This window comes from Carassius gibelio, chromosome A17 (assembly GCF_023724105.1).
Source record: "Carassius gibelio isolate Cgi1373 ecotype wild population from Czech Republic chromosome A17, carGib1.2-hapl.c, whole genome shotgun sequence".
In the NCBI taxonomy this organism is placed as follows: Eukaryota; Metazoa; Chordata; class Actinopteri; order Cypriniformes; family Cyprinidae; genus Carassius; species Carassius gibelio.
The window spans coordinates 20,291,758-20,308,296 of record NC_068387.1 but is presented as its reverse complement, the minus strand read 5'-3'; the positions used below and the strand labels follow the sequence as shown (position 1 = coordinate 20,308,296).

Sequence of the window (16,539 nt, the reverse complement as noted above, 5' to 3'; positions counted from 1 at the left end):
CTGGCCTGTCGCGTTGTGCTAGATTGAATTTTTTATTTCATTTTATTTTTTTCAGAAGGGACGATGCAATTACTCCTACTGGGGCTCTTGACACAGAATAAAAACTCTCCATATGGACCTCTTCTGCCGGCCGAGTGAATATCATGTCATTGTGGCACAGCAGAATGATGAGAGCTATAGAGAAACACATGAAATACTTTCTCTCTTTCAGTATCAGGAAAAAAAAGAAGTGTTACACACAGTTCACAAAACAGAAGCTGGTTTATGTCTGACACTCTTAAAAATAAAGGTTTCTCATTGGCATTGATGGTTCCATAAAGAACTTTCAACATCCATGGAATCTTTTCATTACACAAAAGTATCTTTATAATGGAAAAAGGTTCTTCAGATAGTTTTTATTGGCCTAAATATACTGTAGTCAGTGTGAAATGCTCTTTGCACCCCATTTTACTGATGTAGTCTGCTGTATATTAGAATGAAACATAGATGTAAGATAGATGAGTAAAAATGTAGGGCAGGATTTCAGACTATTTTAGTTTACCATTGTAATATTACTTTAAATAAATTTTTGCTTTAATTTTAGCTAACATTTTAGTAATTGTTGTAGTTTCTGTGGTTGTTCGTGGTAATCAAACCTGGAACATGCATGATGACATTACACAGTGTGAATTTAGATTTTGAGTTGACACACAAGAAGGAAACCACAACAACATGAAGCTCAGATCATAGTTGGTCTACAATGCGTAGGCAAAGACTGAAATGAATAACCCCAAATTACTCTTTTCTGGATGACCAACCAACTTTTTCACCCTTGTTCTAAATCCAGCCAAAAACCTCAGACACATCCGTAACACTCAAATTATCTGTCCTGGGCAACTGAGCCAGTTACATCTGGTTATTTACACGGACAACATAAAGTGAATGTCACTGGATTTAACTTTCAAAAAGCAGATTTATTTAAACCTTCCTGTTGTAATCTTGGCTGATCAATATAGGGTAAGACAAAGAGAAAGACTTTTAATAACAGAGCGCAGCACTAAATCTAATGAGCCGCTCACAGCGGCTGGCACATGTGCGGCTGAATTGGCAGATCTGTGAGGGAGATAAGAAGGTCCAGCCCTCTGGCATCATCATTCTCTCCCTTCCACAACCCTGCAACACAACATACACAAATGTCTATGACAAAAGCTTGCATTACTTTTTGGTCTAACTGGCCTCTCTAGAACTTATGTATTATTCAACCTCCACTCACAACAAGACTCTGAGAACAGAAGCTTTGGGGGTTTACAGGAGTTAGGATGGAAAGCCATCACGCATTAACATCTAAGGATGCAATAAATATCACTGTTTTGGCTAATACAGGGGAGTTGATAAATATTCTGTTTATTAAAACATATATGTGAATTTTCTCATAAATACACACACAAAAAAAAATACAAAAACGGATGTTTATTTTGATATTTGCTTAATAATACTTTCAAATGATTATTAAATAGGCTAAAAAGTAATGTAAAAAAATATATATTTTTATTATAATTATAATTTAACTAAAAATAAGCAATAACTATCTTCATGGTATGAATACATGGGCGATTCTAATTCTACAGTATACTAATTTATACTAACAAATGCTTCAAGTGGATTAATGGATTCACAGGCATCATGTCCTTATAATATTCACTATAAAACTAAAACAAAACTAAAATGGAAACAAATTAAAACCATTAAAAATCATTTATTTATTTTAAATAAAATACTCATGTATAATATCATTTTATGTACTAAAATAACAAACTTGAAATAGTTCCTGTGGCTCAATGGTAGAGCATTGCATTATCAGCGCAAAAGGTTGTGGGTTTGATTCCCAAGGAACACATACTGGTAAAAAAATGTATGGTCTGAATGCACTGTAAGTTGCTTTGGATAAAAGTGTCTGCTAAATGTAAAAATTATTAAATAGAGACATGCATTCTTTAATTTCAAAAGGCCCCTTGAAACGATTATATTTTAGCACTTTCTTTTGCAGCTAAAATTTTACATTTTCTGAAGAAGGTATTGTGCATAGTTGCTAGGTAGTTGCTTGAAAAAATAAAAAAATAAATAAACAACAAAATTGTCCCAAGAAATATAGTTTAAAGTAGCTAAGCAAATGCCACTAATCATCCCACAACATAAATGGCGTACATTCGTAGTCCTCTACGTAGGCATTATTTATGATGTCTGATTGAGGTATTATTTGAGGCTTCATTTATGATGGCTGATTGAGCGTTATATGTGACTACGACAGTTGTAGTTCCAGGGCTCAGTTAAAGGCCCATGCTGAGCGTCAGGTACTGAAAGAAGTGTTTGTTTCAATCTGCAAGCATGTCATCCACTCTAAGACAAGCTGTCTTCTTTAATATCTCACCTCCGCCATGCTTGTCAGTCGGGATTTCCTGTTAGGACGCCTCTGTTTGACCTAAATACTGACAACCTAGCGACACACACATGAGCGGAGCCAGAGAATAGCTCGTTCCGGCACCTTGACACTGCAAAAGAGGGGGAAAAAAGGCCTGTGTTCATAATATCAATTATACACTGTATCATTATCCACAAGTCCCTTTCAGCAGGAGGATAAGCCAGTGCAGGCTTTTTGTACTGTCAGCGCCGAGCACTGTCGGCATGTAGAAACACGACTCACAGTCACCTTAAAGAGGACGAGCGGGCTGACAGGCAGAGCGCAGCGGAGCTGGAAAAAAAGTCCTCTAATGCCGCTAATGCATAACAACACAGAGCATTACTGAGAAGCCATTTACAGTCCTGCATCTCATTAATCAGTGACCACTGGGAGAAAGAGCCACCAGCACCACAAACAATTGATCTCAAAAGGACGCCGTCTTTCAATTATGGTAATTAATTACGTCTTTTCTATTTGTTATCTGGTGGGCTGGACAGGGGCGACAATGAAGAGAGAGTATGAGTGTGTTGCAGCAGGAGACGACCACTGGAGCGCCATTCTTCACTGTCACACTTCAGTGTCACAATCATCATGTTTGATTGGACGATGTCAAGCACGTTGAAAGATGGCAGCGCGACTTCACAGGCTTTTTTTGTGAGGCTGCTGGTAAACAGGGATACTTTACCCAAAAATGAAAATTCTGTCATCATTTACTCACCCTCATATTGTTGCAAACCTATATGAATTTCTTTCTTCTGTTGAAAACAAAAGATGATATTTTGAAGAATGTTGGTAATCAGACAGTTGCTGGTAGCTACTGAATTCCAGGGTGTGTGTGTGTGATATATATACATATATATATATATATATATATATATATAGGATCATTCACCAAATCATTTTTGTTTATTTGTTGTTTATATCTAATCCTCTCATCATTTACTCAGATTTATGACTCTTTACAAATTACTTTTTTCCACTGAACACAAAAGAGATTTTGAAGAATTCAGTACAAACTGATCCAACAGTTAAACACCTAAAACACTTCTGAGGAGACAAAAACCAACATCAAGTGGTTCCAAGCAGTCAAAGATTTGGTTTGATTCAGAAGATGTGGATTACAGACTTTCACACCTTATTACTGCGCTAATGACTCTTTGAGACAAACCAAATCATTTTAGCAAGTCTTACAACAGCATCTCTCAAAGGGGACTCAACTTCCTGAGGAATATAATTGAGTTTGAGGCTTTTAATAGGCGCTGGCAATGAAGGATCAACACTTGACAGGTGGCTTTACTCCAGCGCTGGCTCTGCTCTCTGTGACAGCTGCGTGTCTTCACCTCCTCATTACATACTTCATAATAATCACATAAATAATATCAACAAATCATCTGCCAAGCTCAGTCAGATCATGGAGAAAAGTGCACTTGTGTGTAGTTTATATGAAACACACCTCTGAGTCAAGTTTGTTTTTGCCAACTTTTTACTGTTAGATTATCACCACCATTTTTTAATACAAGTAAAAACCAACTTTTTAATCAGCAAAAATAAGTAAAATAAGTATCATAGTTTCCACAAAATTATTAAGCAGCACAACTGTTTTCAACATAGAATAATCAGAAATCTTTCTTGAGCTGCATATTCTAAAGGATCATGTGACACTGAAGACTGCAATAATGGCTGCTGGAAATTCAGCTTTACCTTCACAGGAATAAATTATTAAAATATTTATCTTAAATTGTAATAACATTTTACTGATTTTACCGTGTTTTTAATCAAATAAAGGCAGTCTTGATGAGCATAAGAGACATTTAAAAGCATACAAAATATGGCTGACCGATTCTTTTGAATGCGAGTGTACATACATTTGTTGTACATAATGTTTATTTATAATTCACTTATAATTACAGAAAATAGCTCGGAGCCAAAACATGAAGGTAATACAAGATTCATTTATCCATCTTCTCATCGTTTCCTGTGATAATTCATCAATTTCTTTTAAAATCTAATGCAAAAAAAATAAAAAATAAAAAATAAATAAATAAATAAATAAATAAATAAATAATATATTATATATAATTATTATGCAATTCTGACATTCTGAGAGAAGGAAAAGAGCCAGAGAGAAATTAGGTAATAAAAAATAAAAGGATAAAACACTATTAAAATCTTAAGGCAAAAATAGCATCAGGGTTGATTCACCCTCCACACTCAGTCTCTCTCAGATCAGCATGGATGCTGTAACAGATCCAGGGCCCTCCAGAGACCTCGTAGAGGAGTAGAGGAGGACTCTCACAGCAGCCCAAAGGCTCATGTGGCTATTTAAAGAGCGCTCAATTCTCTGTGATGTAGGAATCACTGCTAATAGAGATAATTCCTCGCACTGTCTGACCCAGAAGGATCGGCCAGATGGGATTTGACTTACCACACACAGACGCACTACAAACACACTGGTTACTAGTTTACATCCTCTTAGCTACATGCTATTGGGGGTTTATTTTACAAACACAGCCAAAACCATGTTTAATGCACATTATAAATAAAAAAAATGATAATAATTCCTTACGATTAGCCTGATCATATGTTTTCTTCCTTACATTCATTCACATTATATATTATATTATATTATCAAGCATAATATGATAATAGTCTTGTTCGAAATCCTATAGAAGCCGACAGCAGCAGGGAACTATAGCAACATACAAATATTAAGTAAAATATTTCAAGCTTTTTATTATTAGTACTTTCCACTGTTGAATGGAAATTACTGAGCATGTTGCAATGCATTCTGGGATTGCATCAACCACGATGCTGCTTTACAAATTGGTTAAAACAAGCATTATGTTTCTGTCCATCATATAAAACAGCTATTGCACCAACATGCTTCTGCTTTCTAGGTAGTGCAGTAGGTTTAAGCACAGGGATAATTCACCATTACTAATCTCATCACAAATAAAGCAGTCATTACTGATACAATTCAAATACATTCAATAAGGACCTTAGCTCAAGCTAATGTACGGAGTCTTTACACTTTGGTGCATCTGGATAGTAAAGAAAATAATAAAACAATCCGAGATTCCGTGCACGTTGGCGGAACACAGAGAGAAAAGTCCATTCCAGCCATCATCAATCTTTTGATTACTTACACGCCAGCTCCCACACAGAAGCTCGCAGATGCCAGAGCCAGTTAATAATTCTATCCATTTTCAGAGGTAGACTCCATCATTTATTATGTTCTATATCTATCTCATCAGCTGTCTAATAACTCTCATCATCATTGGCTAATGCCAGAGCCAGTATTCGGCCCAGATAAAGCGCTTGGCTACACTGTTTGCTTTATTTACTTTTGTGAGCATTGTAAAGGCTGACCAGCGGCTAATGAATACTGCAGAGGGAACGGTCGAGGTTACGGAGAGCAGGAATGTCCGTGACGCTGGCTAATATAGCGTTGACTTTAATCATTACCACTTATCCTGGTCGCATCTGGGAGGAATATTTTGCATGCAGTGATTCTATAATGTACTCTCAACCTCTGAGAGAAAAAAAAAGACTTAGAGTGTCAGGTAGTCAAGGTCTGATGCTGTCACATGAAAAGAGTGTAAACATTTCGGAAGCTTCTGTTGGATATTATGAACCTGTGACCTCTATGCAAGAGAGAAACAGAGCACAGGAGGAAGGAACAGGGTGATGGGGCATTTACACCATGATTGACAGACTGAGGGTTTCTAGGGAGGAGAGCTGACTGATCTGGAGCTCTTTATGTTAAGTTAAAGAACCTTAAGCACTAATTTATCTTCATGGATGCAATAAATTAAAAGTCATACATTTTTTTTTTCTAGAATTTTCATCCAATTTTAAATGGGTTTCCCTCCAAATCTGTTCTGATGACAATACATTAAATCCGGAGTCAAACTAAGCCTTTATTAGTCAACACATACTAATATTATGACTTTATCCTCTTTCCATCCCATCTAACCAGCCTTCTACATTGTTTACCAGCACACAAATGTACATCTGATGTCCTTTATATGCACACGCAACCCTGCTGCTCAGTAGCACAATTTCTCATTCTAACATTTGACAACATGTGCTTTGGGAGCCTCAAAATCCAATGACAGTATGAAATCTAACAATGATTGGAATTTCACACAGCTAATTTCCCAAAGGGTTTTTCCCTATTTGCCAGGATTTCCAACCAACAAAATGAAATTTAATACTGCTTATACAATTAGCATGTGTCCAGTTTATTATTTGAATGGACTCCTGCAACCTGACATAAGATAATGGAAATATAGCCGCCGCCATTTATTGCTGACACTGAATAACAAGATTTATGTGTGCATACATATATATATATATATATATATATATATATATATATATATATATGCAAACACACATATGTAATAACAGTATTCTATAAAATGGCTCCACTAACATTTCACTAAAATATAATAATTTATAATAAACAAATTTACTCATATAATATTTATTTCAAATAAATGCCAATTCATAGATATTTTGGCATATATAAAAAAAAAGATATTCATACAACAATGGCTTACGTGTGTTTTTTGGGGGCTACTGTATTTACATAGATATTTTCGAATACATTTCAAAAGCATTTCTGCTTCGTTTATGAATATAAAGTAAAGCTTTTCACGCAAAACCTTGACTGTGGGTGCGGTTTAAGCCACCAAAAACATGCTCTTCACAGTCTTCAGGTCCCGCTGCTCGGATGCCCTTCCAGAGAGCAGACTCATTTCCTCTTGCAGCCTCCAGCTCTGTTTCCCACCAGCTCTGCTAACCCCCCGTAGCTCTGCAATTTCAAAATGTTTTCTTTTTTTAAGTGTCTTTTTAAGCAAGCGGGCTGTACTGCCTTTTCAACTTGTTCCAATGGAGAGCGTCTCTTAAGCAAAGCCCCATTGAGCGGCCACGTGGCACGCTTGCTAATACCATGATCACTTTTATTCCCTCGAGCCTCTAAAATCCTCTTAAAAGCGCTCAGATGTAGTCGCGCACACACACCCACGGCACCACACTAAAACAAGACAGGGAAAATATAAGCGGAAGCATTCGCTAAATTGCTGCACTCCAAATGAGTCTGATGAACTGAGCCCTTTGATTGCATTTTCAAGCTCTGCATAAAATTTGTACGCCATTTTCTTTTAATATGCATCCTCATTTGCCACACTGTACCGGGAACATCAGTTAATCAGTCCCGCCCATAACCCAGTCCGCTATCTCCAAAGAAAAAGAAAAATGGCTAGGCAGAAAAAAAAAAAGCAGTGGTTATGCGTGACACCGTGTAAAGGAAAATAAATGTTATCTGCACTTGTGTGTACGTGCGAGTGTGAGTGAGAGGGGGGTGTGGTAAACGCTTGATGTGCCATCCACCCACCAACCGTTCCCTCCTCCATCTTTCAAAGGTGTGCAGTGCCCTTTAAGCACAGCTCAGTGGCTTACAAGACCGGTTTCAGACCGTGTTTACCCGTCTGTCAGGCTCACTGATGCCTGGGTGTACAACGATAAGGAAAGGTTGCCGTTTAAAGCCTCAGCGAGCTTTGCTAAACAAACTGGCGGCAAATGTGCATATTAAATCAGACAGACAAAACCAGTTGGAGGAAATATAATGACAGAGTGACACAAACAAAGCAGGTGCTAAAATGATCCCATTTAGTCATTTAACAAAAGCCAGCACATTTGCACGGCTTTCAGCGGCCGCAGTCTTTTCCTTGCTCTGAGTTTCTAACCATCTCGCTGTCTGCTTTCCATATTTCCCTCTCTTCCATGGGTGAGACATCCATGAAATCTGGGAATATGATGAAGGAAGCTGCTTGTAAAATAACTAAAATATTATATTTGGGTGAACAGGATGGCATCCATGAACAGTATCCATGTTTATAGTAAGTGTTGAGGAGACTAGAGCTGGGCGGCAAGATGGTATATATATTGTGTGTACATTTTGAAGAATGTTGAGATTCAAACAACACTGGACCCCACTGACTTTCATTATATGGACAAAAATAGATTTTATTTTTATTTTTTTAATGAAAAAAAAATTATATATAAGTTTATTGGAATATACAAGTATATAGGCATTGTCATATTTCATGGAAATAAACTTAGGACATTTTATTACAAAGTTTAAATAGAATTTGAACAGACTTTTTAACTTTGAAAACACCTAAATTTAAAAATCTCGAGGTGTTTCCATCAACAAATGTCAACAAAGACCTGTGCAACCCATTTAAGACTATTTTTGGACCTAATAAAATGAAACAATGGATTAAATATATTTAATATGCTCCATATCATCCAAAAACAGGCATTACTACACGTTATTTCAAATTTGTAAACTGTACAAAATACTGCGACATACAATTTTTGCTTATATATAAAATGTTTTATAAGATTTTGGTCATAACCCCCACCCGTGAGCATTGCAATGATGAGAGCATAGCAAAATGTGTGATTTGCATGTTAGGAGGAGTGAAGTTCACTAATCTATCTTTTTTTATCCATTTATAAATTTTTTTTAACTATTCCCAACTAACTGAAAAAATTATTTACCCGACTCCAGTTTACCCTATTCACCATCATCAAATAACAAGAAAATGATAATGCAATGGCAATCTTGATGTAAAATATCCCAGTGTGAACAGACACTAGGCCATCGATCAATAGTCCATTAGCATCCGTTTCTCCGTTATCCCCCAGGCCTCACAAAAGTCATCTTCCTCAGTTTATTTGTCCCCTGGCCCCACATGACAGCAGATTAGCTCACTCAGTAGGGCTTCCATTCTAACCAAAGCCATTGTGTGCAACCGCATTCACCCTGAGACCAGAGTCACCTCAACGAAAGTGCAAAATTAAAAAGGTGCTCGATCTCACAGTGAGTCCTTGTGCTGACAAAAGCGGCGGAGTAGAATAAATTGCAGCTACGACGGAAAAACAGTCTGTGATAAAAATATGAAAAAGAGCCTGATTTAATTTAGTGCTCATCTGCTAAGGGCTAGAAAAATGAAATGAAATTTGAGAGGCATAATTCATCAAACCAAGCAGTGATGTCAAAGCCTCTCAGTACGGAGCAAAGAGAAAAGTCTTCAAAGCTTCCAGAACCCATGGCATCAAACGTCGCAGGGAACGTGACTGCTTCATTAACATTCCCAAACACTTTTCCATACTCAAATTAACTTCGGCATTGTGAAATTACTGATTAAGTGATCTTGAGTGGTGGAGCTGAGACAAGTGCTGTTTGCTGGGCTGCTGTTCTGAGGGTTTCTGACGAACTGGTGCTCTGTTTTAGAGTTCCGCAGAGGTAACTCTCTTACCTCATTGACATTGATGCCATTTCTCCTCATGTACTCTCGGTCGTTGACCTGACCGCCTTCTGCATAGTCCATGGTTAGAATACGCTTGGTGGAAAGATCCCAGTGAATCTCCAGGATCTGGGAGAAAACAAAACACAGCAAATGTCAGTTTTTACAGGATGAGAGAGTGGGGTAAGTTGTGCCACATCTTATTTCAGTACTTCTAGGCAAATTAAATGTGTATTTTAAATAAATAATGATAAAAAAAAGGTCTCTAAAGCACAATCCCATTCCCAAGTCTTATTTTTGACATTTAACATTTTTGCACTTCTGTGAAACAGTTAGGAATAAAATTTTGAAGTGGTTAAACCATTTTTAACGTATTGTATTTATTTAGATAGTATTGGTATGGTTGATATACCGTTGCTAGAGAGTTCTAAATGTTTTTTGGAGTATTGCACCGTGGTTGCGAGGGAGCTAAGTATTTTTTAAGCATTGTTATGTGGTTACTAGATAGTTGAGTGGTTTTATGCTGTGCAGTCCCTAGCGTGCTCCGAGTGTTTTTTTTTTAAGCATTGCTATAAGTTTGCTAAGGAGTTCTAAATGTTTTGTAGAGTGTTGCTTTGTGGTTGCTAGGGAGAAGTGTATTTTTTAAGCATTGTTAGGTGGTTCCAGGCGTCGCAATCTAGTTTTGTTCTTTAAACTGTTGTTACTGAACAGCCTACAGTATTTTTTGTTGACCATTCGGTCCACAATCCACCTCTCTCCTCTATCTGGTCAAATCCGAGGCAAACACTTGACGCCTGACAGTATACACACATGTGCGTGCTTCTCGTGACATCATCTTTAGCAACTTGTTTTTCAGTTCGGTTCCATACACACTGCACAGAGTCTCTGTAAATGCAGTTATCACTACCTGTATTTTTCGGGAGTTCATGTGGTTGTCAAATGTGGCTGTCACTCTTGTATTTTAGTGAATCGTGTGTGTACAAAAAGCGATTAAGTAGGAAAAGGCGAACTTACAAATGGGTTTAGCTGTAATGTATACGTGGCCTATCTGTATTTCCAGACAATGACATCGAGAAAATGGGTTCCAGCTATAAAATTTGTAGTGACGGATAATGCCAGATGTGCTCTACCTAACGAGGAAGATTCACTGTTTGTTTATTTTTTGTTTTTTAAGGCCTGGCTTTTGCCACCACCTCCGGTGACACACTTCCAACCTAGTTCCTCTTCCACCCTCTTTATCGAACAAACGTCAACTATAAAAAAAAACTCCCTTACCACCATATAACCCAGCCATTTTTCAAATTTGTGCAACAGCCAAACGCTCTGAACTGCCTGCGATTCCACTGCACTGCCGCCACTGTATAATCACGCTTGTTTTACAGGGTGAGAGGCTGATGCAGAGAGCCTGGGATTTATTCCTGACATGGCAGCTTGTGCACCGCTGTCAAACATTTTGACAGAGCTAATAGTGTGCATTAGAGGCACAAATCTGAGGGTGTAAACCCAGGCAATTCTCATTACCCTGCTGGGCCAGCCAGGACTCTTTGTTATTCATTAAAAATGAAAGAGGGACTTGCCTGGAAGCATTTGGCAGTTGTTATGACGGATTATTTACCTTGCAAAGTCTTTTTGCTGGGGAGAAATATGAGGGTACTGGCGTCTTGCCGAAACAGTGTGGAAAAGTATAAGTTGAAGCTATGGTGTTTTAACAGGACTTGTAATGTGACTTGCTTCACTTGAAAGTTGATAAAATTCTAAGAATAAAATGTCGAAATGTAAAAAAAAAGTTAGAGCTTTTTGTTTTGTAGTGCTGGTGTTTTCATTGCATTCATGCAACCTTGAAGGGCACACTACTCTTAAGAGTCGTTCCAAATGAAAGTGAGCAACTGAATTCATTCCTGAAGGCTGTTGACAAAGTAAAAATCAGTGGTCACTTCAAGAAAGTAATTTAGCCATTCATGAACCTGGCTAGCAAGTTTTAAAAGCCGAGGTCATTTAAGACACTAAGATCTTTTAAAAAGACCAATTGCTGCTGTATACCCAAAGACTGTCAATGGGAAAAAATATTTACTTTTTTTTTTTATGGTTTTGCTAAATGCCACACTGAATAAGACTGTCACAAACCTTCAGAAACTTGAACTGCTTGAACATGTATGCTATTTTCTCAACGTTTTGTCCCTCAATGAGGAGTCCAGCTCTAGAGGCATGTTATTATTGGCTTCTTCCACCAGCCACATAAAGGCAAAGTCTGGAAACAACCAGAGGACAACCTGCAGGAGAAACTGAAAACAGACAAACATTTAGTTTGATTTATTTACTTTATCCATTGCATGTATGTTATATGAAAAAGTTTGATCAGGCCAGAAAAGTACAATTAAATTGCATCACAAAAGAGTGATCCAGACTCTAACGGAAAGCGAAAAAGTAAAAAAAAAAAAGAAAAAGAAAAAAGGAAAGTAAAACATTCTAAACATCTTATGGTCTCTGTAAAGGGTATCAACTGTAGAATACATTAAACTGAAGCCCAGACTCTGAATAAGACCTAGCCATAATAGAGTAATTATATGTGATACAAATTAAATTGTAGGTTCATAGACAAATGGCTATTTTCAATAAAATTAATGAATAAAACTTTTGATTAAATGATGGATTCTATTTCTTAATCACTAATGGGATGTGAATAGGCCCCTAGATGGATCGAGCCATACATAGGCGTGTGACAATGATAAAGCGTGTGAATTAGGCATCAGAAACCAGGCATCGGCAGATCTGCTCCGTCTGTAATTACCTCCATCACAACAATGTCCTTGGAGCTTTGGCCATGTTTGCACATGAAGTCTGAAATAAATTAAATTAAAGTTATTTATTTATTTATTTATTTATTTATTATTATTATTATTATTATTATTATTATTATTATTATTATTATTATTATTATTATTATTATTATTATTATTATTATAAAAAAAGAAGTAAACTTTAGCCAGAGGAATCCTAAATATATAGATAATTTTTTTAAAGAAAATAATAATTAAATAAAGATATACAAATATTTTTTTATTATATATATTTATATATTATGTTATTGTAATATATTAAAATTATAAATATTATGTACAAGAAATATAATTCTTTTTTAATATAAGTAATATAGCACAATATTCAGGATTGTATACAAAATAACTATAAATATAATGTTATTAAAAAAATATATAATCCAAAATAATATAATAATAACCTGTACCAAGGTCTGAGTCATTTTGTGGCTCTTTCCAACACTTCCCCAAAAATGTTTTATACTCAATGTAAAAACGGTCTACAAAGAAATATGTTATTCCACAAGGAACAAATCATTTAATTGCCAGTTCAGTTATAACAGTGGGGGAAATTATGTTGAGCAGGGTGTAAGCAGGGCATCTTGTAAATGCAGTTGGTGAAAAATAGCATGACTGATCAGTATGTCACTTTTTTTCCTGCGATGCCAACTGCAATGAATATTCAACACAGACACAACAGGGGCAGTGGAAGGGGATGCCAAGAGGAAGTGACAAATTTCTCATTTGTGTCATTACAAAAGGAGTTAACCATAAATAAATACACCAAAGGAAAATCAAGCTGTTCTTCTCCAAAACAACATATTTCCAAATGTGTTTCACTGCTCCTGGACCTTACATCATTGAGTGCCATGAAATCCTAGCTTTCACACAATTAACGTCACCTGGCAACCTCTACAAAAGCGAACGAAAGTGCAGCAGATGAAGGTCATCTCAAATTCGGTTGTTCTTTTCAAAGCTTCTAATTATATAATGATGTACTCTTAATGGTCTAAATCCTAGTGATGTGCACACATTTTGGGTCTGCATAAAGAGTGCATTTTGGGAATCAGTTCAATTTGCTCAGCAATATGCAAACAAAATCAACTAGTCAGGTCTTGTTAAAGAGCAGGTCATATGATATTTTAAAGTAATCTAATATTGTGTTGGAGTCCCATAACATTTAAGGTCAGAAAACTAAATTTTTAAATGATTTAGAAATTATTTGTTCAAAGCAGTTCTGAGTTTAAGGTCTGTAAATGCCTCCCTTCCATAAGTTTACTGTGCTCTGATTGGTCAGCTGGCCAAGTCTGTTCTGATTGGTCTTTCTGTATACACAGAGCCAGAAATGAAATGCTCTGGGGGGTTACTTGTAAACAAAGAAGGTTACAAAAATAGAATCGATATTACCTTGTCAAGTCGAGCTTGAGTCGAAGATTCGAAAATATGACGACTTCTTAAAGGGTTAGTTCACCCAATAATCAAAATTATGTAATTAATAACTCACCCTCATGTCGTTCCAAATCAGTAAGACCTCCGTTTATCTTCGGAACACAGTTTAAGATATTTTAGATTTAGTCTGAGAGCTCTCAGTCCCTCTATTGAAGCTGTGTGTACGGTATACTGTCCATGTCCAGAAATGTAAGAAAAACATCATCAAAGTAGTCCATGTGACATCAGAGGGTCAGTTAGAATTTTTTGAAGCATCGAAAATAATTTTGGTCCAAAAATAGCAAAAACTACGACTTTATTCAGCATTGTCTTCTGTTCCGTGTCTGTTGTGAGAGAGAGTTCAAAACAAAGCAGTTTGTGATATCCGGTTTGCGAACGAATCATTCGATGTAACCGGATCTTTTTGAACCAGTTCACCAAATCGAACTGAATCATTTTAAACGGTTCGCATCTCCAATACACATTAATCCACAAATGACTTAAGCTGTTAACTTTTTTAATGTGGCTGACACTCCCTCTGAGTTCAAACAAACCAATATCCCGAAGTAATTAATTTACTCAAACAGTACACTGACTGAACTGCTGTGAAGATAGAACTGAAGATGAACACCGAGCTGAGCCAGGTGATGACTGATGATACTGTGTATGTGTGATTCAGTATGAAGCAGACTTACACACAGAGCGTTTGAACCGAGCTGATTCTTTTGGTGATTGATTCTGATGAAATAATTCTGTGCTAATGTAATGAGCCCAGGTAAACCGAAAGCTTGAATCAAGGACAATCATCGACAATGACACCATTACGTTGAGCACAAAATAACCGGTGAACTGTTTCCTTTTATTGAATCGAACTGTCCGAAAGAAGTACTGGTGATCCGAAAACTGATGCAACCGGTTCTTGACTCATGAACGAGTCAATGTTTCACTCATTATCTGGCTCGGCTCGGTGTTCATCTTCAGTTCTCTCTTCACAGCAGTTCAGCCAGTGTACTGTTTGAGTAAATTAATTACTCCGGGATATTGGTTTGTTTTAATGGAGGGACTGAGAGCTCTCTGACTAAATCTAAAGTATCTTAAACAGTGTTCCGAAGATAAACGGAGTTTCACTGGTTTGGAACGACATGAGGGTGAGTTATTAATTACATAATTTTGATTATTGGGTGAACAGACCCTTTAAAGTAGTTGAGAGTCGACTCTTTCTTTTGAGAGACTATGTCTTTGTTTATCATGCTTTCTTTATTTGATTAACTTTGCAGACCGTTTACATTGAAGGAATGTAAACTATACACTATACACACTTAGAAAAAAAGGTACAAAAATGAACAGCTTATGAAGCCCATCTAAAATCTGAAAACATTTGAGCTGTATAAAAGCCAAGTTAATCTGCATCAAAATTCCCCTTTGCTGATAATGAGTCCAAAAATCGTCAGCTCCAATTTGGAAGCAGCCAAATTTCAAAAGCAGAATTGAGAAAATAGAGTGAACAGCTCCGACTCATCTGATGACTAAGTTAGCAGATTTTATCATCATCCAGGTTGGACTTCTGCCATCTACAGTATGTCAGCTGAGCAGCATGGGGTGGACCAGAGGCATGATGCCAGGGTCTGCTGTCTCAGGTGTAGGACCTCTGAGAAACAGACACTTCTCACCTTATGCATTCACCCAGAAATGTCCCATGCAAATGGCCCTGATCAAGACTGTTGACGTCTAGAAGGCACCCAGGATGACAAGCTGTGAGTAACATGTAAAAGAACAAAGCATGAGGTAGTTGGGAATATCACAAACAAAGTTTTGCCTCTCTGAATGTGAAACTTTTTTAGTGACACAACCAGATAAAAATAGAGCTTCTTTGTGTCATGATTAAGATTTGCCAGTTCCTGGCAGAGACAACAACTCTATAAATAAATGATATACAGAAATACCCCAGTTCCTCTCATTGGCTTCTTCTCTCCTTACATTTAAGGTAATCATGAAGTTAATTATCTAATTATAATTATATCTCAATTTTAAGCTTATAATTATCATTCTGAGTAGGGCTGGGCTATACATATAATTGCCTTTAAAAATATTGTGATATTTGATCGTTTTGGCCAACTAAGCCCCAACTCCACCACGCCATGCCCCTCCTTTCGTCTTCTTGCAGTTGAATCTTTTGTAATCACAATAAATGTGCACACAGAAATAAAAAATTTAATTTGATAACAAGTAATTTGATTCCTGCCCTTACGCATCTCTGATCTGATTTCCAAAATTGGAATAGCTTTCAGATTCACAACCCCCAACTAAACTATTTCATTTTTGCATGCAAACGATTTAAACGTACAAATTTCCTGTAGCAGACCTCTGAACAGGCCCAAATTGACACTTTTCTCATTTTATGAATTCCTAAAGTGTATTCAAGCTAAACCAAATATTGCGAGAAACATATTAAAACATGCTTGCAACACATAAATATGCTAAAAACAGAACAGCAACACCTAGCTACACCAGTATGAAGTCTAATGATAGGGTCTGA

At 36.8% G+C, this 16,539-nt stretch overlaps 1 pseudogene; it reads right to left on the bottom strand.

The window, feature by feature from the left end:
• The window catches only part of LOC128031718 (aarF domain-containing protein kinase 1-like), a 96,761-nt pseudogene that overhangs the window by 28,571 nt on the left and 51,651 nt on the right, over positions 1–16,539 (bottom strand).